This window comes from Patella vulgata, chromosome 6 (assembly GCF_932274485.2).
Source record: "Patella vulgata chromosome 6, xgPatVulg1.2, whole genome shotgun sequence".
NCBI classification, from domain to species: Eukaryota; Metazoa; Mollusca; class Gastropoda; family Patellidae; genus Patella; species Patella vulgata.
In genome coordinates, this window is record NC_065884.2 from 19977150 (window position 1) to 19987055 (window position 9906).

A 9906-nucleotide genomic window follows, 5' to 3' on the forward strand; every position below is an offset into this window, starting at 1 on the left:
CTGAGAGGCATTACGTTGGAGTCGACTGGATAACATGCTCTAATACGCCAGAGTTGCTCCTACGACTACGTCACCTTTTTCTGACCAGATGAAGCAAGACTAGCGCCGTGAACAAGCCTGACGACATTTGAGCAGGTTATCCAGTCTAGACATCGGTGTGGGTTAATTAGCTCGCAATATTAAAGATACATTATAGTGGGGCGGTTAAGCAAAAAATCGTGCACTTTGGGTTAAAAGCATGAAACTTGGCACATAGATGGCATCAACCCTACTGATTATTTTGTGATCTGGATCCACCTCAGCAGCTCCCCATGGTGGTCGTTACGGCTATCTTTTCCAAAATGGCCGCCTATTCATTGATATACATATAATAAGGGGTGTCACAATAAGATATTTTTTTACAAATCATTTCAGGCCAGCAATTTCCAGATGCAAAATTGCTAGCTGAACACGATTTTTGAAAAAAGATTTATCTAGGACGTCCATTTTCGTTTGGGGTTTGCCTGATTTCAAAAATGGCCGCCAAAATTTGAAGAAAAATGAATTTCCATATAGGATGGGTGATTATCACGCAATGTATGCCTTGTAATATATCAAATATATGGTTTTTGTTGTAATTGAACTGAAAAATAATCTCTAAAACTAGTTTCCCCAAATCCAAGATGGCGGAAATTCAAAATGGCGGCCAAAATATACCCAAAATGGCGGATTGATCAGATTAAAGTCATTTCACTGTTTGATTTGGTTTGTAATATATAATTTAAAGGGTTTACATTGTCACTGAACTTAAAATTAATCAAAATAATTTTTTTTCTCCAAAATCCAAGATGGCGGAAATTCAAAATGGCAACTAACATTTATCTAAAATGGCCGATTTGTCAGATAAAAGTCATTTCACTCTTTGATATGGTTTGTAATATGTAATATAAAGAATTTTCAAAGTCATTGAACTTAAAATCAAACTAAAATAAAAAAGAGTTTCCAAAATCTAAGAAAGCGGAAATTCAAAATGGTGGCCAGAATTTGCCAATAATGATCAAATTTTAGGATAATCGTGAATTTTCTGTTTGATATGCCTTGTAATATGTCCTCTATTAAGTTTTCAGAGTCAGTGAATTTGATAATTGTTGATTGATTTTAATTTCAATGACTTTGAAAACTCTTTATATTACATATTACAAACCATATCAAAGAGTGAAATGACTTTTATCTGACAAATCGGCCATTTTTAGATAAATGTTGGTTGCCATTTTGAATTTCCGCCATCTTGGATTTTGGAAACTATTTTTTTATTTAGATTAATTTTAAGTTCAGTCACAATGTAAACCCTTTAAATTATATATTACAAACCAAATCAAACAGTGAAATGACTTTAATCTGATCAATCCGCCATTTTGGATATATTTTGGCCACCATTTTGAATTTCCGCCATCTTGGATTTGGGGAAACTAGTTTTAGAGATTATTTTTCAGTTCAATTACAACAAAAACTACATATTTGATATATTACAAGGCATACATTGCGTGATAATCACCCATCCTATCTGGAAATTCATTTTTCTTCAAATTTTGGCGGCCATTTTTGAAATCAGGCAAACCCCTAACGAAAATGACGTCATAGATAAATCTTCAAAAATCGTGTTCAGCTAGCAATTTTGCATCTGGAAATTGCTGACCTGAAATGATTTGTAAAAAAATGTCTAATTGTGACACCCCTTGTTATATGTATATCAATGAATAGGTGGCCATTTTGGAAAAGATGGCCGTAACGACCACCAGGGGGAGCGGCTGAGGTGGATCCACATCCCAAAATAATCAGTAGGGTTGATGCCATCTATGTGCCAAGTTTCATGCTTTTAACCCAAAATGCACGATTCTACCAAAAATTCTTCCTTAACCGCCCCACTATTATGGGAGATAAGATAAAGAGATGGCAGTTCTCGCTATAATAGTTAAAAACTAGATAGTGTAAAGGTAATTTGCTGAAAATTTCAGTCAAATTGATCCACTATGAGCCGAGAAAGAAGCGGGTGAAATTTTTGCATAGTCTCGGTGATCATTACTAAAATCATTAATACAAAAAGCATAGTCTCGATTATCCACTTTTATTGATTCAATTATCAATAGCCGTTAGCGGCATATAGGAATCTAATCCAGCCAACATCGAAGGCTAGCCTTGACATCGAGAGTTTATTATGGTCTGGATAAGTTAATTAATGTTTAATTGATAATTTAGATAACATTTCAGGCCTAAAGAAAGACTTGTAATAAGCAGATTTTGCTCTTGCATAATGCATGTTTAACTTTTTTCTATAAAGTATTACAAAAATAAATAAAGTTGTTTAAAGTATACCTGGATAGAAACTTCCTGTAAGGCATCATTCTGCCCCGACCAGTTGACCATACGGATACAATGCACGCGCCCTCGAGCCAATGATTGACGCCGCGTGGTGTGATATCACGTGTAGAATGCATTTGAAAAAGGCCAGTATCTTATACAGAGTTATAAGAAGCCGCTTTAGGAATACCTTTGTGAAACAATTTAGAAAATACCCTCGTAGCAATAGCCAAACTGATCAATGCGAATAAATTAGCTCACAATAACCGTTTTTCCTTCTACAAATTAAATTCTAAAACATTTATTTGAAGTATTAGAAAAATAAATAAAGTTGTTTGAAGTATTTCTGGATAAAAAATATTTCTTATTCAGTGTACACAGGTACATAAAATAGTGCGCGAAGGCGTAAAATGAGAAACCACAGCTCACCTGGCATTTCACAACAAACATTATGTTAGCTATTAATTGCAGGACAATTGAAAGATATCCTATTCACATTCAATGGTCGACTGGACAGTTTGATACGGTACTACATGTTGGTCGATGGGGTTGTCGATCTAAAAATAATTCCATCCAATAATACTATAAAGTATGTAATATTCAATTAATATTGTTTGCCTTCGTGCATGCATGCTGTTAGTCAATTATTTTATAGCTACTATAATTTTTCCCGCGTTAAGACGGCTCTAACTAAAATAGTTGTTTGGCGCACTTAGCGAAAATTTAGCCATTTTTATAAAATTTCCCTTGATTGAATATGAAAAACAGAAACAACGAAGCGATGATCATGTCGAATCAGTGAAAAAAATTTAAACCTTTTTTGATCATCTCTGTTAATTGTTTTTGTAACCACTTAGATCGTCTGTGAAATTTTAATCCAGTCAGTTTATCTCCATCGCTATTGTTGCTACCAAGAACGACAATTTTTGCCCCATTTTATAATTTCAAAATCAGCATTTGGTAAGAGAACAAGTGCAGGGGCGCCGAATTTTGGTGCCCATTGGTCCTTCCGTTCTGGTTATGCCCCATGCTTTTTACGCGTAATGTGAAATATGTACAAAATTTGTGACCATGATCAGAGCCCACAATAATCATTTTTGTCCGATGTAGATGAAACGTAAAATATATTCAAAATGCGATCTGCAGTAGAAAATAGAAAATAAAGAGCAAAAGAGAACACTCTTATCCAAAATGGACATTTTCGTGTGGGAAACATATACCGCTCGTGCTTTTTAACAGGTCTAATACGTCCACCTTTTCAACTTTAAGTCGTAAATATTCTACTTTCAACAACAGAATTTCTACTTTCAACAACAGAATATTTACTTTCAATAATCAACTTTTGACATTCGACTTTCAACTTCAGATTTTCTGCTCGAGATTTTTTCCATGCATATTGCGGAAATAAATTTGATCACGTGACTATGTTGTTAAAAGTAGAATATTTACGACTTAAAGTTGAACGTATTAGGTTGAAAAGCATCACGAAAATGTCCATTTTGGATAAGAATTTTCTCTTTTGCTTTTTATTTTCTCTTTTGCTGCGATCTACCGCAGATCGCATCTTGAACCTGTTACCCCGCCATAAAGGATAAGCAGCGTTCCGCGAACGTTTTCAGAAAAAGAGGGTGTAGCTCTACAGTGGTAAGTTCTCGGGTTCGTCCACTCATGCTTCACAGGAGTAGGGTCGCCTGTCCAACCTCGTGGGTTTTCTCAGGGTCCTCCGGTTTCCTCCCACTGCTAAAGAAACCTACGCGCAAGCGAATTATTGAAATAAAATTGAATCATATGTTAGTCCCGAAATGACCTAGTTTGTGTCGGGTGGACGTTAAACCCTCTCTCTCTCTCTCCCTTTCTCTCTCTCTCATGCTTCACAATCTAAAATTGTACAAAGATTTTAGATAAAGGGAGATAACACTGGAACGGAGAATCGCGGAAAGTTGAATATCTATAGGGTTTATCCTCTCATGACCAAATTTGATAAAGATAAAGGATCATTCTCGAAATCTGATCATTATAAATTAATGTTCACAAGCTTGCAAAAACAACAAGGGGGTTAACTCCGAAACGATCAGATCATTAAATATTGTAGTAGCTTCTATTGTGTTCATATGACTTTCGGAAAAGTGGGCGTAACTCTTGAATGGGAGGTTGCACAACGATGAATATCGATGGGGTTTGTCCTCTCATGGGGGTATATGGAAGTTTAGTCTCCTCCATTACATTTCTTGCAGCAGGTCTTTTCTGTTACATTTTATTACACGCAATAACGACACGACCAACGGTTAAATTGTGACAGCATTCACACTAGTCTACGAATTAAGTTGGATTGGGTTTTCAACATTTGAGAATATCTAGTTCATTGGCCAGTAGATTATACGATCTTTTATGTAATCAGTCAGATAGCGCAATAAGGGAGATAAATAGCTCTAAATTAGGATGTCGACGCCCATGAAATAAATTTTAAGAATTGCCATTTCTGAAAAATCTATTAACATTGCCTGTTCATCACCCACACTCCTTGTAAAATTTATCTCGTCAAGGATTATAATATGTATCGTTTTTATTCGAATCCGACGCCGTGATTCATGTTTGTTTTAATATTGCATGAATTACGCGATTTATTTCTTGTCCCGAAATGACCTAGTTTGTGTCGAGTGGACGATAAACTCTCTCTCTCTGCCCCTCTCTCTCTCTCTGCCCCCCTCTCTCTCTCTCTCTCTCTCTCACTAAGTAGCCAAGTTGTTTCCTCATATACCTTCATCCAAGGACATTTCGCTATATGCTCCGTTTATTCATCTTTTTAAAAAAGATATTAATCATGTTTTATAAATTTTCGAAACACGAGCATACCCGAAATGACCTAGTTTGTGTCGAGTGGACGTTAAACTCTCTCTCTCTGCCTCTCTCTCTCTCTGTCCCTCTCTCTCTCACTAAGTAGCCAAGTTGTTTCCTCATATACCTTCATCCAAGGACATTTCGCTATATGCTCAGTTTATTCATTTTTTTAAAAAAAGATATTAATCATGTTTTATAAATTTTCGAAACACGAGCATACCCATGAACGTATAGACTCGAGCGACAAGAAACGAGCCTATAGTTAACTCACATCAAGGCACAAGTAATTTTAACTAAAATCTATTAAAATTAAATTTTAAGTTACAATCGATCTTCGTGAAACGCATGAATTTAAAATTTCACTTTGCTTTTAGTTAAAATCTATGTTAGTGATTTTAGCTTCAGTTTTTGTGAAACCCCAGCTCTCCCCGAGGTCATCGCGCACAACATCAATTTCAAAAAAAAAATAGAGCACGATAGCCTACGTGGACTTCGTCTGGGCCTGTTTAACTAAGATAAAATCCAAATTTTAGTATTTGATTGGATAATAGATAATATTAGATTGATTTTAGTGCTTAGCCAATCAAAATTGAAGTATCTACTAAAATTGGATTTTATCTTTAGTTAAAATTTCGATAAACAGGGCCCAGGGGAACATAAACATGCCAAAGTTGCCAGATGGGAGCGTGAATGGCAAATGAAATTTCACCCCCAGAAATGCACGGTAATACATGTCACCAACAAGAGAACCATCACGAAGTACCAATACAACCTGCATGGCCACACCCTAGAGTCAGTTACCAACAGCAAATACCTGGTGTCACCATCAGCAAAAACCTAAAGTGGGACGAACACATCGGCAACATACGATCCAAAGCCAGCAGGACCCTCGGTTTTATCAATCGCAACCTGAAGGGCTGTAAACAACCAGTGAAGGCCATCGCATATACCACCTTAGTGAGACCCACACTGGAATATGCCTCGTCGATATGGGACCCATACCAACGAAAAAACATCAAGACACTAGAGAGCGTGCAACGGAGAGCAGCTAGATTCGCAACGGGCAATTACTCTGATAGGACCCCAGGCAGCGTAACATCCATGCTTCAACAGCTACAGTGGGAGTCATTAGAAACACGCCGAGTCAGGTCTAGACTAGCCATGTTCTACAAGATCACACATGAGCTGATAGAGATCCCACCGCTAGACTACTTAACACCAGGCGATGGCAGAACTAGAGGAACCAACAAGTACCGTCAACCACCAACTCATAGAGACGTGTACAAGTACTCTTTCTTTCCAAGGACCACCACAGATTGGAACAGAATGCCAAACGAAATAACACAAGCTACCAACATCGAGGAGTTCAGAGCGCAGCTAAGCAAGATCCCAGCTGCACTGCTGACCCCCAATGTGTGAAGTGAACTGCCCCGTTTTTAAACCGTTTTTAACTGTACATACAAGCCAGATGGTTTTTAGCTGTCTTTCGAGATGCGCCAGTGCATATTTACACTCTACTAGAGTCAGGCACTATAGAGGAAGAAGAAGAAGTTCCGTCACTCACATGTTGATGTGAAATAACTACAGACTCGTTTCTTGTCGTTCGAGTCTATACGGTCTTCATAGATCCCACACATGATAATCGAGATACTACTGCAACAATGGGCCACAAAATGTTTCTGGTCGCTCTAGTCTAATGATAGCTGTATACTGGGTCTGGATACTCAAGACACTATTGCGACGATGGGCCACGTCGGGGATTTTTTTATCTTTTCTTTTTCATTTTTTTTTTCATTTAATTTTTTTTAAATATTATTTTTATATATATATATATATATTTTTTTTTTATATATATATAGAGAGAGAGATTTTTTTTTAAATTTTAAAAAGATTTCTTTTTTTTTAAATTTTAAAAAGATTTCTTTTTTTTTTAAATTTTAAAAAGATTTCTTTTTTTTTTAAATTTTAAAAAAGATTTCTTTTTTTTTTTAAATTTTAAAAAGATTTTTTTTTTATTTTGTGAAAAAAAAAATGTTTCTTTTTTTTTTTACTAATATTTTTATTATTTCAAATGAAATACAAAAAATAACCCAAAAAACGCTATTGCGACCATGGGCCACCATACATATGTCAGTAGTTCAAAATACTTATTTTAGTTTTATAATTTGCAATTTCCATTGCTTCACAATAGGCCTACCGATGTCGCAGTGTTAAAATACAGAATCCACTTTTCAATAATACAAAATATAGTATAAGAGAGTCATGTATTAGTTATTTTGCACATTACATTCCTTTATTCTGCATTTTGCATTATAGACAAATGTATTTTGTCACGTAATAGAACATATATACCTTATATGGAAACTGCCAGAACCTCATTTGCATATCACTGTCTTTGAAGACGACCACCGTTTAGACCGGCCGCATTACGTCTTTCTTGTATATCACCTCTATATTTCTGATTAAACTCTATATTTATTTATTTTAATCCGCCCACATTTTCCCGTGTCGGAGCGACCCCTTTTACTGACCGCGGAGTCCGGACGGGGGGTCCGGGGTTCTCCCCCGGGAAAATTTTGAAAAATGAACTCCAAATATGCGATTTGGTGGCATATCTGATTATAATATCTGTCAAGTAATATATCTCATAAATCGATTAATTTAGACCAAAACCCCGACCTGCAATTAATTTACAACCATCAACCTGTGAAATTATCATATCGTCATATAATTAATTAACGTATTATTATTGTATTGTCAAGAGTCAAGATAAGCTAAAAAAAATGGGACTAGTTGAGAAAATGTTTACCATTTGATTAACCAGTTAGGATTCGAAATCGTCCCGCACTCTATTATATTCAGCCAGCAGACTAGCTATCATCAAATTTTGCTGAGGCCTTCAAATTGAATATTTATTTTTTTTGGAGTTACGAACCATCGGCAGAAGTTTCTGGCGTATCCTCACAAACAGGGTGCAGGTGACTTAATAATTAGTAAATTTGAGGGTGACAGTGTCGGGTGAATCCGATGAAATTTTCGGATGAAATTCGGAATCCCTATTGCAGGATTCCGAATTCCGGCCCACACCCAGCACACCCTGCCCGGAAAGTCTATTATACCAACCCATTCCAGACTCCAGTGATGGCGTGGCGGCCCGTTAAAGCCACCGGCCACTTACAACATGGTCGGTCCAAATGAAATGAAATAGGGTTTAACGTCCTACTGTTCTGCTCCTAACCGGGGCTAATGAAGACGGGCATACGCCATATCAGTGTGCTATGAGGGAAATTTTGCCCGGGCAGCGGCGCTACGACCTACTCTTATATCGAATTCCAACTGCCAAGGGACTCCGTCCTGACAAGGGGGAAAACACGCCAGAAAATCTGGATGAACTTTCTCGGCCAATGCGGATCGAACACCCGACCTCCATGCTAGCGAACCAGCGTCTTACCCACTTAGCCACGTGATCCCCATGGTCGGTCCAATACCCCCCTCCTTCATATAATGTTCAGCAGAAAAAGTTTTTTTAGACGAATTGGATAACATTATTTTTTTCATTTTTTGTTTTTAAAAATGAACTACATACGTATACAATTTCCTGGACTTTGGGGGAAGATTTTGCAGAATTCTGATGGTCAGAAAACACTTATAACATCAGTAAAATTGAGTACTAAGCATGGGAAATCATGTATCAGCGCTCGATGACCCTACATAACTTTACATCTAAATAACCGTAATAGAATCTGGAAATTAGTGCCTATAACGGAGCGAATCTTCTGGTACTGTAGTTTGAGTTTGAGAACTATTCACCCTGAATAAATATCAAAATTGTGTGATTTTCTGAAACTCTCAATTCCGGTTGGAAATTGCATCACCCCCGGATAATGGTCAGTAAAAGTTCCGGATTTCAGGCAATTCTTTTTGCGGGAGATAATAATTTTCACATTTTTCATTTTATATTCACTAAAATTTTATTTTTCATAATTGAGCCAATGCCGGAAAAATTTGATGATGCCCGATGGTTATCCTCAACTTTAGACAGCCTAAATACATTATCAATTGACCATTAACACGTTCAACACCATAATTTTTATAATATACCCTTAAAAAAAGTAGGGAATATTGAAATGCAAATAACTATGCAGGTTGCGATATGATAAATAGCCATTTGATATGCTTTGGGAGTATGTTCACAGGTGAAGAACTTATCGCTCCAAGAGAACCACTGAGCTGCACTTGCGACACGCAATAGCGCCATACAAGTGGGAGTGGTTCATTGTCAAATTTGACACTTCAAGGAAGGGTTGATGAAAACTGCCGCGTGCTGGTTTATCTATCCATGTTTGCTTTCATATCGGTTCATGCATAAAATTTACTGTTTAGCGTATCTTTGCTTTAGTGTGTTACGTTTAATTTGATCGGGAGACGTGTTCGTCGACGTCAACGCCAACCGACAACACTGCAAGAATTGGCCGTGACACTGCAAGAGGAGTGGGTCAGATTGCCCCAAATCGTGATTGGACGGTTGATTCGGAGCATGCCACGACGAATTGCTGGATGTCTGAGGATTGGTGGAGCAATTACTCATTATTAAGACAAAAATTAAAAACGTCCATTTTCACTTTTGACGGTGTATCTCTTTGCGAGTGAAATGGGACCGTCAGATAAGCCCCACATATGAACTGTTTATGTTCACGTGTAGGCAATTGGCCTGTTATTAACATACACTGG